The 11,959-nt window shown below is 42.0% G+C and overlaps 1 long non-coding RNA gene across 1 annotated transcript; it reads left to right on the top strand.

Annotated features, from left to right (window-relative positions):
• The first annotated feature begins 2,860 nt into the window (after positions 1–2,860).
• LOC108930474 (uncharacterized) lies at positions 2,861–4,896 on the top strand. The gene is made up of 3 exons (XR_001965853.1): positions 2,861–3,071; positions 3,447–3,566; positions 4,646–4,896. It is a non-coding gene; the product is annotated as an uncharacterized LOC108930474 (long non-coding RNA).
• The last annotated feature ends 7,063 nt before the right edge of the window (positions 4,897–11,959 follow it).

Here is an 11,959-nt window from a genome sequence, read left to right as displayed (position 1 = left end):
CTCGGATTCTCCCTTCGGGCTATGTGCGCACATCGGTTACCCTTGCCTGCCTCCTCGACCATGTGTCTCCCGGATCGCCCCCTGAACCAGCTTACCCTGCTCCGCGCTTGGGTTCGACACACCCGCCCCGGGGGAACACCGTGACACCCGTAACCATATGATATGCTCGATCTCGTCATAACCTACGGCGTAGATGTTCATCATGTTAATATTATTCCTTCAAATGAGACTATTTCCGATCATTACTTATTAACCTTTGATCTATATCTGCTGGCGGTGCCGTCCGACCACGCCACGGTAAGACCAATCGTGCGGCATATTGATGAAAATATACTGCTGCTAAAATTGGTGATTATATTAGAAGGTCTGATTTTGGAACGAGCATAGATATGATCAATGGCTTTTGATTATAATTCAGTGGTAAAATTCGCCCTAGATTCTGTGGCTCCACCAAAACTAAACTTATTCAAACTGTAAGAAACGCGCATGGTTCAATAAATCAACTCATGCAATAAAGTTAGAATGTCGTAAATTAGAGCGTAAATGACATTCAACTAAGTAAATGTATTATACAAGCCTGGTCCGGTTGTTTAAAAAAATATAAAAAAGCACTTTCATGCCAGATACGAATACTATGCAAAGTTAATTAATGAAAATCAGAAGAACTTGGAGTTGGAAACATAAACGGTGTATTTCTGCTACCATTTCTAATGATGAATTCATGTCGTTTTTCAATAATAAATTAGAGAATATCCGCAAATCAGTGCCCGAGTAGTTCGGTTTTAGCCAGCATAAGCGCTTCTGACGATGAAAATATTAGTTGTCCGCACCATCTCAGTAGCTTCGACGTAATAACTGTAGAGGATATTTCCATGCTAATTCTCTCTATGAAAGGTACTACCTAACCTGTCCTTTAAACCCAGTCCCCACTAAATTACTGAAAGCCGCAGTTTCCGTGCTTGCAGAATTTGTTATTCCAAAGCTTTTAAAGTCGCTGCTATTAGACCCCTACTAAAGAAATTGGATCTGGATGTAATAAACCATGTAATTATAGACCCATCTCCAATCTACTGTTTTTATCCAAAATTCTAGAAAACATCGTTGCTTCCCAAATTGTAAAATATCTTAATCATCATAATATATTTGAAAAATTTCAGTCTGATTTCCGCACTGGTCACAGCACTGAAACGGCGCTCACACGTGTTGTTAATTATATTCTCATCTTCTTCTGATGCTGGTCAGATCTCTATTCTTATGTTACTGGACTTGAGTGCTGCATTCGATACAGCAGACCGTAGTATCCTACTGAGTAGACTTGAAAACCTGGTTGGACTAAGAGGTACTGTTCTGAAGTGGTTTGACTCGTAATTTAGCTAACCGTGAACAATTTGTACTGAAATCTGATGACTGCATTCCCCCCCATCTCAACCACAGTGACAGTTCAGTATGGTGTGTCACACGGCTCTGTTTTGGGGCCATTACTGTTCTCACTCTATATGTTACCATTGGGTGACATTATTTGCAAACACAATGTGAATTTCCATTCGTATGCTGGTGACACACACCTATCGTTTAAGCCTGATGATCCATCACATGTGGTGTCGTTAACTAATTGTTTTACCAGTATAAAATTTTGGATGAGTAAAATTTTTTTTTATCTCTAAATGCCAGTAAAACAGAGGTACCTGTGGTGGGTGGTGATGCCAAAACTCTCGACATAATCACGCCAATCTTTACAACAAATGGCATTACTTTCAAGTGTACGGATTGTGTCAAGGATTTGGGTATCCTGCTAGATGGAAAACTGTCATTTGTATCACATGTAAATGCTTTGACTAAGTCGTGCTTCCTTCAGTTAAGAAACATAGCTAAATTATGGCGATTCCTATGTAGACGGGATGCTGAGAAACTGGTTCATGCTTTTGTTTCAAGCAGGTTGGACTATTGTAATACTTTATTGTCAGGTTGTCCATACCAGGCTGTATCTAGGCTACAGGTGGTACAAAATGCTGCTGCAAGAATTGTCACTAGAGCTAGGAAGTACGACCATATAGCACCGGCACTTAAATCATTACATTGGCCCCCGGTCGCATTTATAGTTGATTATAAAATCCTTCTTTTGACCTATAAGGCCTGGCATTGCTCCGGCTTACCTTTGTGAGATTATTGATTCTTATATCCCTGGATGATATCTTTGTTCATTGGATATAGGTTACCTTAAAGTAACTGTGATCAATAAGACCTCAGTAGGAGGTCGTGCCTTTAGTTATAGAACACCTAAACTGTGGAATAGTCTACCAGTTACTGTCAGAAATGCCCCGTCTGTTTCTGTTTTCAAATCCAGACTAAAGACGTCCACGTTCACTCAGGCATTCCACCTCAAAATGTAATTCCACTTGCCTTGGTTGTGTTTATCACCTTTATACAAATGTCTATTAAATTGACTAAAGTTACAAGTTACTAACCCCGTTCTTTCTTCTTGTTGAGCACTACCGCGCTACATAAGACCTGAGGAGGCCAGCCAGTGGTGACAGACGAATCCCATGTTCACTGAAGATGATGACCAACTACCATGATGGAGGAGACGTTCCATGCTGAGCTGGGGATTCAAGATACCTTATAGCAACAATATCATTATTAGTTGTTAACTGGCTTAGAATTGTTACTTAATGTAGAATGCCCAGGAGTGGTGGGCAACCACTGGTCCTTGGACCCCCAGAGGTTTTTTTCTCCCTCAACTTTCAATTGGGAGTTTTTGTTCCTTTTCTCAGTGGCCAGTAGGCATACTTAGCTCTATGAAAGTACTATATTATTTTACTCATTAGTCAACTGTCTTCTTTGTTTCTTATCTGATGTATTTGTTTTTCTCACCTTATGCCTGTGTTAAAGCGCTCTGTGTCACTGCATGAGAAGAGCAGTCCTTCAGTGGTTCTGCCAGTCGACATGTTTTCTGTCTGCAGACTGAGTCTTAGATCCCTGTCAGAGACTGAATGTGGGCCAGGAAGGTCATTGACTGAGACTGACAGCTCCCTCACAGTGGCGCAAATTGCTGGTGAACCACAGAGTGGCAGGTAACCAAAGAGAGTCTCTCAGGTGTCAGCAAATCACTCATCATCAGCCACAAAGGCCGAGGTCACGTCACTCTCTCAGTTCACACTGTGCTGGTGTCGTGCATACGACTAACACAATTCAGAGGTGTGATGCTTCGTGAGAGGCTGCAAGGTGACAGCTGAGTGTCATACTATACACATGTGAACAACTCTAATAGCGCTTGTCTTTCAATTACTGCAAACCACTTTCCTTTGCCGGACTTACAGAACACTGGGAGATTTGTCTTCTTTCAAAACAGGAGCAAAAGAAGATCGTGCCACTGTGCACCAATATGAACAATAACATCATTTTTCATTTTTATTTATTATTACTATGTTTTCTTACATTTCTTGCAGGCTGTTTTCATGTAGAGGAACCAGAGGCGGTAAGGAGGATAAGGCAGCAGAAAGACCTTCAAACTAAAACGCAGCAGGAGTCAGATAGAGAGCATCATTAGTCTTCCCCACCTTACAAAGGTAATGCTTGAGGAAAGCCCCTCATAATGAGAACTTTCATAACTCAAAGACGTAACTGTTAAAACTTTGTATGCCTTCCTGAACCCCTTGAAAGTGAGAGCTTGTTATGTTGAAATATCGCCAAACCCCACTAAAATGGATAGAGTTAATGCAATAATTAACAGTACCTATCATATCATGGCAGAGTTCTTTCATTAACTGCTCTTTGTGTCTATTATACATGCCTTTTGATTCAGCACTCTGTGGAAAAAAATTGAATGGAATATGATTATAGCCAATTATAGCAGGGGGGCGTGGTGGCGCAGTGGGTTGGACCTTGTCTTGCTCTCTGGTGGGTCTGGGGTTCGAGTCCCGCTTGGGGTGCCTTGTGACGGCCTGGCATCCCATCCTGGGTGTGTCCCTTCAGCCTTGCACCATGTGTTGCCGGGTTGGGCTCTGGCTCCCTGTGACCCCGTATGGGACGAGCGGTTCAGATGGTGTGTGTGTGTGTGTGTGTGTGTGTGTGTGTGTGATGACTATAGCAGTATGATATTATTGTGATCATTAATACTCTGCATGTACTTGTTCAGCTCTGTCTGAGTTCATACATGATATTTGCTGTTTATGCCTTATTTTAACCTTTAATTCAAAAAAGAAAGCAACAGTAAAGGCAAAAATGTATGAAAACAGCACCAATGAATTCACACATCATTGCACATCAAGCTGACATGATGTTTTGCAGCATAAGGGGAATGGACACAAGTTTGATCTCCACTCAGTCTCTGGGGAGTTTGCATGTTGTCCACGGGTTTGCTGGGATTTCCTACCAAAGACATATTTCAGTTGAGCTGGTCACACTGGATTATTGTGTAATTTGGTGTTTCTTCACACTTTTTCTTACCTGGGGAAGCCACAATGAACTAAAGCAGGGGTCTTAAACTACTGGCCCACATGCAATAAAACAGCCCTCATTGTGCTGCACTGTATAAAACAGTGACAATCTACGTAGCTCCAGAGTAAACTCATTTTCTTCAAAGGACAGCTACATTGAATGAAACATTCCACTATGTTTTCATAGCCCATTATTTTTCTGCTTTTAGAACTAAGCAAGTGAAGGCATCTGAACTACACACCTTGGGCAAGTTAACAGCTTGCTGCAGTTTCCCCAGCGGGGCTCTTTTAAAACCAAAAAAAAAGGTTGATGTTGAGTGGAGAGAATTTCGAGAGAAATGGACTGTCAAACATTTTTTTAATAGAGTACAATGGAAATGTCTCTTCAAATAAAGAGCAGTTATGAAAGAAGATAATGATAGGTGGTGTTAGACAAAAAAGAATTGTTGTGAGTCGAGCAAAGAGCTTTGAGAATGGTAATTGTCTGTGATGATATGGATGTTATTCAGAATATCACAATACAATGTACACAAAAGTCACTGTGTGAAAGAGAAGAGTTAAAGATGTTCTATAGTAATAAAGTTCGTTTCTGTTATGTTACTGGTGAGTAGAAGGACTAAGTTGGTTTCTGTGCTGAGCACAACTCAACACGAGTGATGTGTGCCAGCCGTCTGAGGCTTTGAGTCAGAGAGCCTGAGCTAAGAGTTAGGAAAAGAGCAGAGAAACAGATGAGTGAACGAAGAGACAAGTGCCTGGGATGCTGAGGTGCTCCTGCCTTACCCAGAAGTATAGGGGAGCCTTTGAAGGATGAAGCAGGAAGATCTTCTACATGGACTTTCTATAGTACATGGAGACCCAGTGTTTTTCTTAATTACATTTATTCATTTTGCAGACACGTTTCTCCAAAGTGACGTACGTCTCATGGAAAATACAATGTGTGGATTACATTAGCAATCGTGACATTTTTTATGTAAATAGAAAAACAGTATTATATGACATTCTTTGTAAACGCGAACGTTATTTAATATGAATGCTCCCATCTCAGGGGGTGACAGAACTTGACTTTTAATAAAAAGGAGTCCTACCTGAGATATGCACGTTATCAGGTTTAAATTAAGGGCGGCAGGTAACACTCTTTTGTTTAGGTGCAGTAACAGTAATGACTGACATGTCAGTTGAGTGTGAAGATCTCCAACACTGATCCCTGAGGAAGACCCACGTTTTACTTTCAACTCTTCCAAGAATGAGTGGGGTGGCAAGACATGATGCCACCCACATCGAGCAGGCGAGTTATCTAGGAGAGCAATGTGCAGAAATGGAATAAATACAGCATGAGGAAGGGCGCAATCGCATAGCAGTAACCTGATCTCAGATTCACAGGTCTCGTCTAATCTAAGACTTTCCAACGTGGAATCATCTCAGCAGTTTGCCTCAGCTCTCTCTGCCAGGTCCTGCTGGGTTCCAGTTCACTTTCAGTGAGATTCTTCTTCTTGAACACCCAGGTATTACAAAGGAACACAAATACGAAAAGGTGGTTAATTTGCAAAAGAGGAACACACATACGATGTGGTTTAAACAGTTCTTGTAGCATTTCAGGAGACACAGAGTAAGTGAACACACAGATGTATAGAAAGGAGGGGGGGGCACCACCGTAGTATAGTCAAGCACAGGAACCACTGAGAGCTCCCCACAGTGCTCTGCTGAAAGCCCCACTGATTCTCCACTTCGAGCTGCCAACACCTCATTCCTGCTGGGATCAAATTCTCCCCAGCTGGAAAGTGCATCAGACACTTTAGCGTTTTTGTTTTATCGATTCTGACGGAAGAAATATTTTACCTTGCTCCAGGAAGGAGAGGGGGAACACATGGGTATCAAAACAGAGACTTGTAGGAGCAGCACCATGGTGCCCCTGCGCTCCGAGAAGAAAGTGCAGTTGCAGAGTAGTGCAGCCCTGACATCCATGTGTGACCGGTGCCCCAAATTAATGTCACAGCAGATTTTTAAAAACATTTCATAAAAATAAAGCAGGAGCATAATGGGAAAAATTACAAAATGGATTTACAAATATTTTAGAGTAAAATGATGGAAGGTAAGAACAAGAAAAATCTCTGTCAGTCAATTTAAGTCCTAAAGCAATGACCCCCTCATGTCGGTGCAATAGTGCTCACCAAATGGCTGCCGCAAGGGCATTACCATAAATGGGGGCGAAAAAATAAAATAAAATAAAATTGCCAATTAGAAATGTCACTTGTGACCCCAAAGAAGACAGGTGCATTTATTGCTCTCATTGAACAGGCTGCGACCAAAAGGCAAAAGATTGTGCATGTGAAGAATAACCCTTAGACTGGAAGAGGATGATGTCATTTGACCTCATACATAGAACACAGTACAAGTAGCGTAGAAAACAGAGCTTTTGGGGAAAATGTAGAGTTTCTATAGGACTCTATCATTTTCCAGTAGTAACAATAATAATAATAATAATAATAATATTGCTATTAGTTATTTTTATTGTAATTATCAGCAAGCAGAATTGTGACCGAGCAGCTTTACATGTTAAATGTCATCGACAAGCTGTCTGCCGTGTAAGTACATCCTGCTGGCCAAGCCATCGGACCTCACTGGGATCCCTCGCGCTCCTTTCATAACAGGCCCATGTCAGTTCCAGTCACCTAAACCTAAAGGACTTCCTAATTCAGCGTCATTTTTTCAGTGACGTTTGTTGAGCATCTGATAACAACCATGTCCTGTTCCCATTTGGGTTCTAGAGGATCGTGTTATCGATGTTCTGAGACCCTTCCGTCCTTAGCCCATTTCTTATTGATTTTGTCAATCTTTCTCTCCTTCTCAGAGGCCCACAATGCCTTGGCTCTTCATCATTGAGCTGATACACTGTCTAAGAGTCATTGCAGTTCATCCGATGCCAATATCCCATCATGGTGACTGACTGTTGAGAAGAGCCCCTCCCCCTGACCGGTGTGAAAAATATATTTCTGCCTTTAATAGCTAACAAAGCAGAAATCTAATAAAGCTGTTCATTTTCCAATGGTGCTCATTCTACAGAAGGTGAACAGTTCACTCGCTTTCATAAACCACTTGCCCTGATCAAGGAGCCTCCCTTGGTACCTCTGGGTGGGGCAGGTGTGCGGTGCACCTTGGATGGGACACTGCTCATTCACACACTTCTGGCACTTCAGAGGGTCCAATCCACCTGAACTGCATGGCTTTGGACTATGAGAGGAAACTCACAGACACGGGGAGAACAGGCACACCACACCACACAGACTGGAGTCAAACCTTTGCTACATACTGCGCCACCATGCTGCCTGAGGAACAAATGTGGTTTTGAAAATATTGATTTCCTGTGCCTGTTCTTTCACAGTACAATATTGCTCCAACCTGCTCCTTCCAGTGGACACACATTAAACACAGCATAGCAGCATGGTTTGTAGCTTAAACCTTCTCGTACCTGCAGGAGGAGCTACTTCTGCAGAATGCGGACGTGCTATGGAGAGGGGATGTTGAAAAGGTGCTTTAACAAGCCCTGAACACACACACAATGAGGTAACTATGAGCTCCTGCAATTTGCTTCCTGTCCGGGAATGAAAGGGCTCCAGTGAAGGCACAGCCTTGCCCCACTTGGCCTTTGGCACATGCTTGATGGGACCTTTTGGCTTCCAGAGAAATCTTCCACTGTCAAGCAGTCATTCCTCAATCACATGGCTACCCTCTCATAAAGAAGCAGTTAAACAGATACCCTCGCAACCAACTGGACATCAGGAAGTTCCTTTGCCCTCTTCACCATACTACAAGTGCAAACAGGACATGGTAATGTAGTGGGTAGACCTTTGGACCCAAAGCCTGGGAGTTCAAATCTCACCTCTGGTTGTATTACAATTGAGCAAGATACAGATGCAAAAATTGCTGTAGTAAAATTACCCTGCAGTATGAATGGTTAAATAGCTTAATGTAAGTCACTTTGGAGAAAAGCATCAGCTAAATCAAGTTTAGCTTCTTGTCATAGGTACAAGTATCATGGAATGCTTCTCCACAGACTATGGACAGAGACAACAGAAATACTGCAGAAACAATGACAATGACAGTGAGTAGTGCAACAGCAATAAATAATGGTAACAGTAATAACAATAATACCAGGTGACAGCCAGAGAACTCAGAACGAGAGAATGAGAATGCTTAAAGTGGCAGTGTTTACCAATGTGCTTGGGAGGAGCAGTCCAACTCTAGTTACTAAAGGTCGCACATTGGTTAGTGTTGTATACTCTTACAGCAGTGGGGTAAAAACTGTTCCTGTACCTAGCAGTGTGGGTTCAGATAGACCTGAGCCATTTTGCAGATGACAGAAAAGAGCCCGTGTGGGGTGACTATGATCTCTCATGATGCGCATTGTCTTTCTGAGACAGCGTGTAGTGTAGGTGTCTTGGACTGCTGGTAGCTGTGTGCCGATGATTTCCTGAGCCGTTTTGACCACCCTCTGTAGGGCTTTCTTGTCCTGTATGCAGCAGCTGCCACCCCAGGATGTAATACACCCTGTAAGGACGGACTCCACAGGACACCTGTAGAAAGTGGTGAGGACTGTAGTGGACATCCTGGCGTTTCTCAGACGCCTGAGGAAATGGAGACGTTGATGGGCCTTTTTGATGGTTGATGCTGTGTGCTCAGTCCATGTGAGTTTGGCAGTGAGGGTGACCCCGAGGAATTTGAAGCTGTTGACCCTCTCTAGAATGTCCCCTCGTATGTAGATGGGTGCATGAGCCGTATCCTGTTTCCTGAAGTCAGTCACCAGCTCCTTAGTTTTATTCACATTGAGAGACAGATTGTTGTCCTGGCACCACTCTCCCAGGAGCCTCACCTCCTCTCTGTAGGCTGTCTCATCGTTATTGATGATCAAACCCACAACGGTAGTATCGTCAGCAAACTTTATAATGGTGTTGGAGCTGTGCCTGGCCACACAGTCATGTGTGAACAAGGAATATAGCACCGGGCTCAGAACACTTCCCTGTGGAGTGCCAGTGTTGAGGGTCAATAGGAAGGAGGTATTACTGCCAATCCGCACACGTTGGGGTCTGTTAGTGAGGAAATCCAGGATCCAACTGCACAATGTGGCACTCAGTCCCAGCCCTAGTAGTTTGTGGATCAGCTTGGTTGGGATGACAGTGTTAAATGCTTGTCCACAAATAATAGCCTTGCATAGCAGTTTTTATTATCCAGGTGAGACAGAATGGTGTGAAGTATTCTATTGCCCCACAGGAAGAGGCTCTGCAGCTGGAAAACCAGCTGTGCAATGAAATCCCTTCATACTCAACTGGTGAGTGTATACTAAGTCCAAGGGACATGTATTGACAGGCAGAAGTGACTGGGGAATCAGACCCCAATCAGGAGCCATCTTTTGGGACAATTTCACCCTCTTCAGTGATTATCTTATAAGTAGATTATAAAGGCTGAGACAAAAAAAACTTCACACTTATAATATTGCATCTAATTCACCAGTTTTGAGATTTTCTGCTGTCTGAGACCAAGCTGGTTGATGTACCTGGAGGTGTTCACAACAGAAGCCACAATTAAATCCTAGATCATAATAGTAATTAAACTTTGTAGAGTTTCAGACAATTGGCCCCGATGCCATGTGTTCCATGGGATTCAAACTGATCCCATTACGGTTACGCATACATACACGGCTCACTGAGACGCAAGCTTTGCTTCAGCATCAGGCGACTGTAGACACAACCTTTGAGCAGCAGCAGGAGCGTCTCACACACACGGTGGAATGAGAAAGTCAGCATTTCGAATGGCCTGACAGCACCGTCTTCTGGACGAAGTGGCAAGTTCAAGCACGAATGAAGGCACCACTGGCTGTGACGTTCTCTAATAAGATGTTTTATGTTTTAATGGACATTTATGTAATTCAAAAGCCACTAAATGCACCGAGGCACTGATTAAAAAGTGTACACAACACAGATGTTCCTCTGTTTATTGCTGCATTACCATCTGTACAGGAAAACTCTTAAAATACAAATAATAAACACTTAGGATTTTTTAGGGTTTTCATTTTGATATTTTATTGACCCCAGGAAACTTTTAAAGAAAAAAAGAAAAAAAAAGAAAAAAAAAGTTTGCTCCACAAAAATGTCATCCATTTAATCTTGAAGGTCAGTACTACTCAACCACTTCATTACATAACATGCGCAACATTGTTTTTGCCACTGTCGCCTGCATGGTAACTATGTGCCTCTTGGTACTGTTAGAACCACCAGACATCAGCAGTAAACATGGAAATGAAGTGAATCAATCCAGTTCCATACTCTTCCTGCACGTAGGTGCACTTTGTCATCACCTATCGGTTGTCAAGTTGAACACTTGTTTACTTTTGCCCTACTACAGACAGGTATTTTAGGAAAAAAGGGAGCAGATATGGTGCACGTTTAGAAAATATCCGCAAAAAGTTTGTATCTTAACCTGAAGAGTCAGAGGAAAATATGCATATGAACACACTTCACCAAGGGTGTAAAAATGTGAAGTAAAGGCCTAACACAACTTTGGACCTTTGACAAATTAATGGAGCACTGGAGCAGTAGCTCAATATGGAGGAAAACTTCAGATATGACTAACGGAAACTGTGGCACACTATAGGTACTGGCACATCCTCACCGACTTATTAAAAGCAATGTTTTAATATTAAAACTTGGATTTGCACCATTGTCTTCACCTCCACAGGAAAATGTGTGGAGTGAAAATGTTTGCAATTAAACAATCCTGAAATAGAAAGCTTTCCAGCCCTAAACTGAATTATTACAGTTTCTTATGTACAGTTAAACACAGAAATGTCAGTATAGGACACAGACATTCATTTATGTGACAATTTTCTCCAAAGTAACTTACAATTATTTAACCATTTATACAGCTAGGTAATTTTACTGGAGCAGTTCCGGTTAAGTACCCTGCCCAAGGGTAATACACCTGGAGGTAGGATTTGAGTCTGTCTGTCTGTCTGTCTGTCTGTCTGTCTGTCTGACACACACACACACACACACACACACACACACACACACACACACACACACACACACACACACACACACACACACACACACACACACACACACACACACACACACCTCTGTGAGCAAGGAAACATAGGAGGTACTGTAGGTGCAAGTAGCAAAGTGACAAACCACAAAACCAAAAGGATATTCAGTTCATTCCATCCTATGAGGTACTTACGATAAAAAAATGTTTGAAGAATTCACTTACATTTGTTCAGTAGAAGCAATAAAAAAATACCATGACAAAACAATGAAAATGTACTACAAAATTTAATCAAACATAAAAACTGGAAAGTTATTTTCAATAGGAAAATGCAAGAAGCAGCAGTATTAGAGTTGGTTTAAGATATTTCAGCCTCAAAACACATTGAAATCAATCCTTTCTTTTTACTATAAAATACTTCTTTACTAAAGCAAAAAAAAATAATTCATTACAATATATTATGGGAAATATGCTAACTCCAC

The sequence above is a fragment of the Scleropages formosus genome, chromosome 22 (assembly GCF_900964775.1).
Source record: "Scleropages formosus chromosome 22, fSclFor1.1, whole genome shotgun sequence".
In the NCBI taxonomy this organism is placed as follows: domain Eukaryota; kingdom Metazoa; phylum Chordata; class Actinopteri; order Osteoglossiformes; family Osteoglossidae; genus Scleropages; species Scleropages formosus.
Note: the sequence above shows the minus strand (reverse complement) of the source record. Positions and strands in the feature narration are given on the sequence as shown.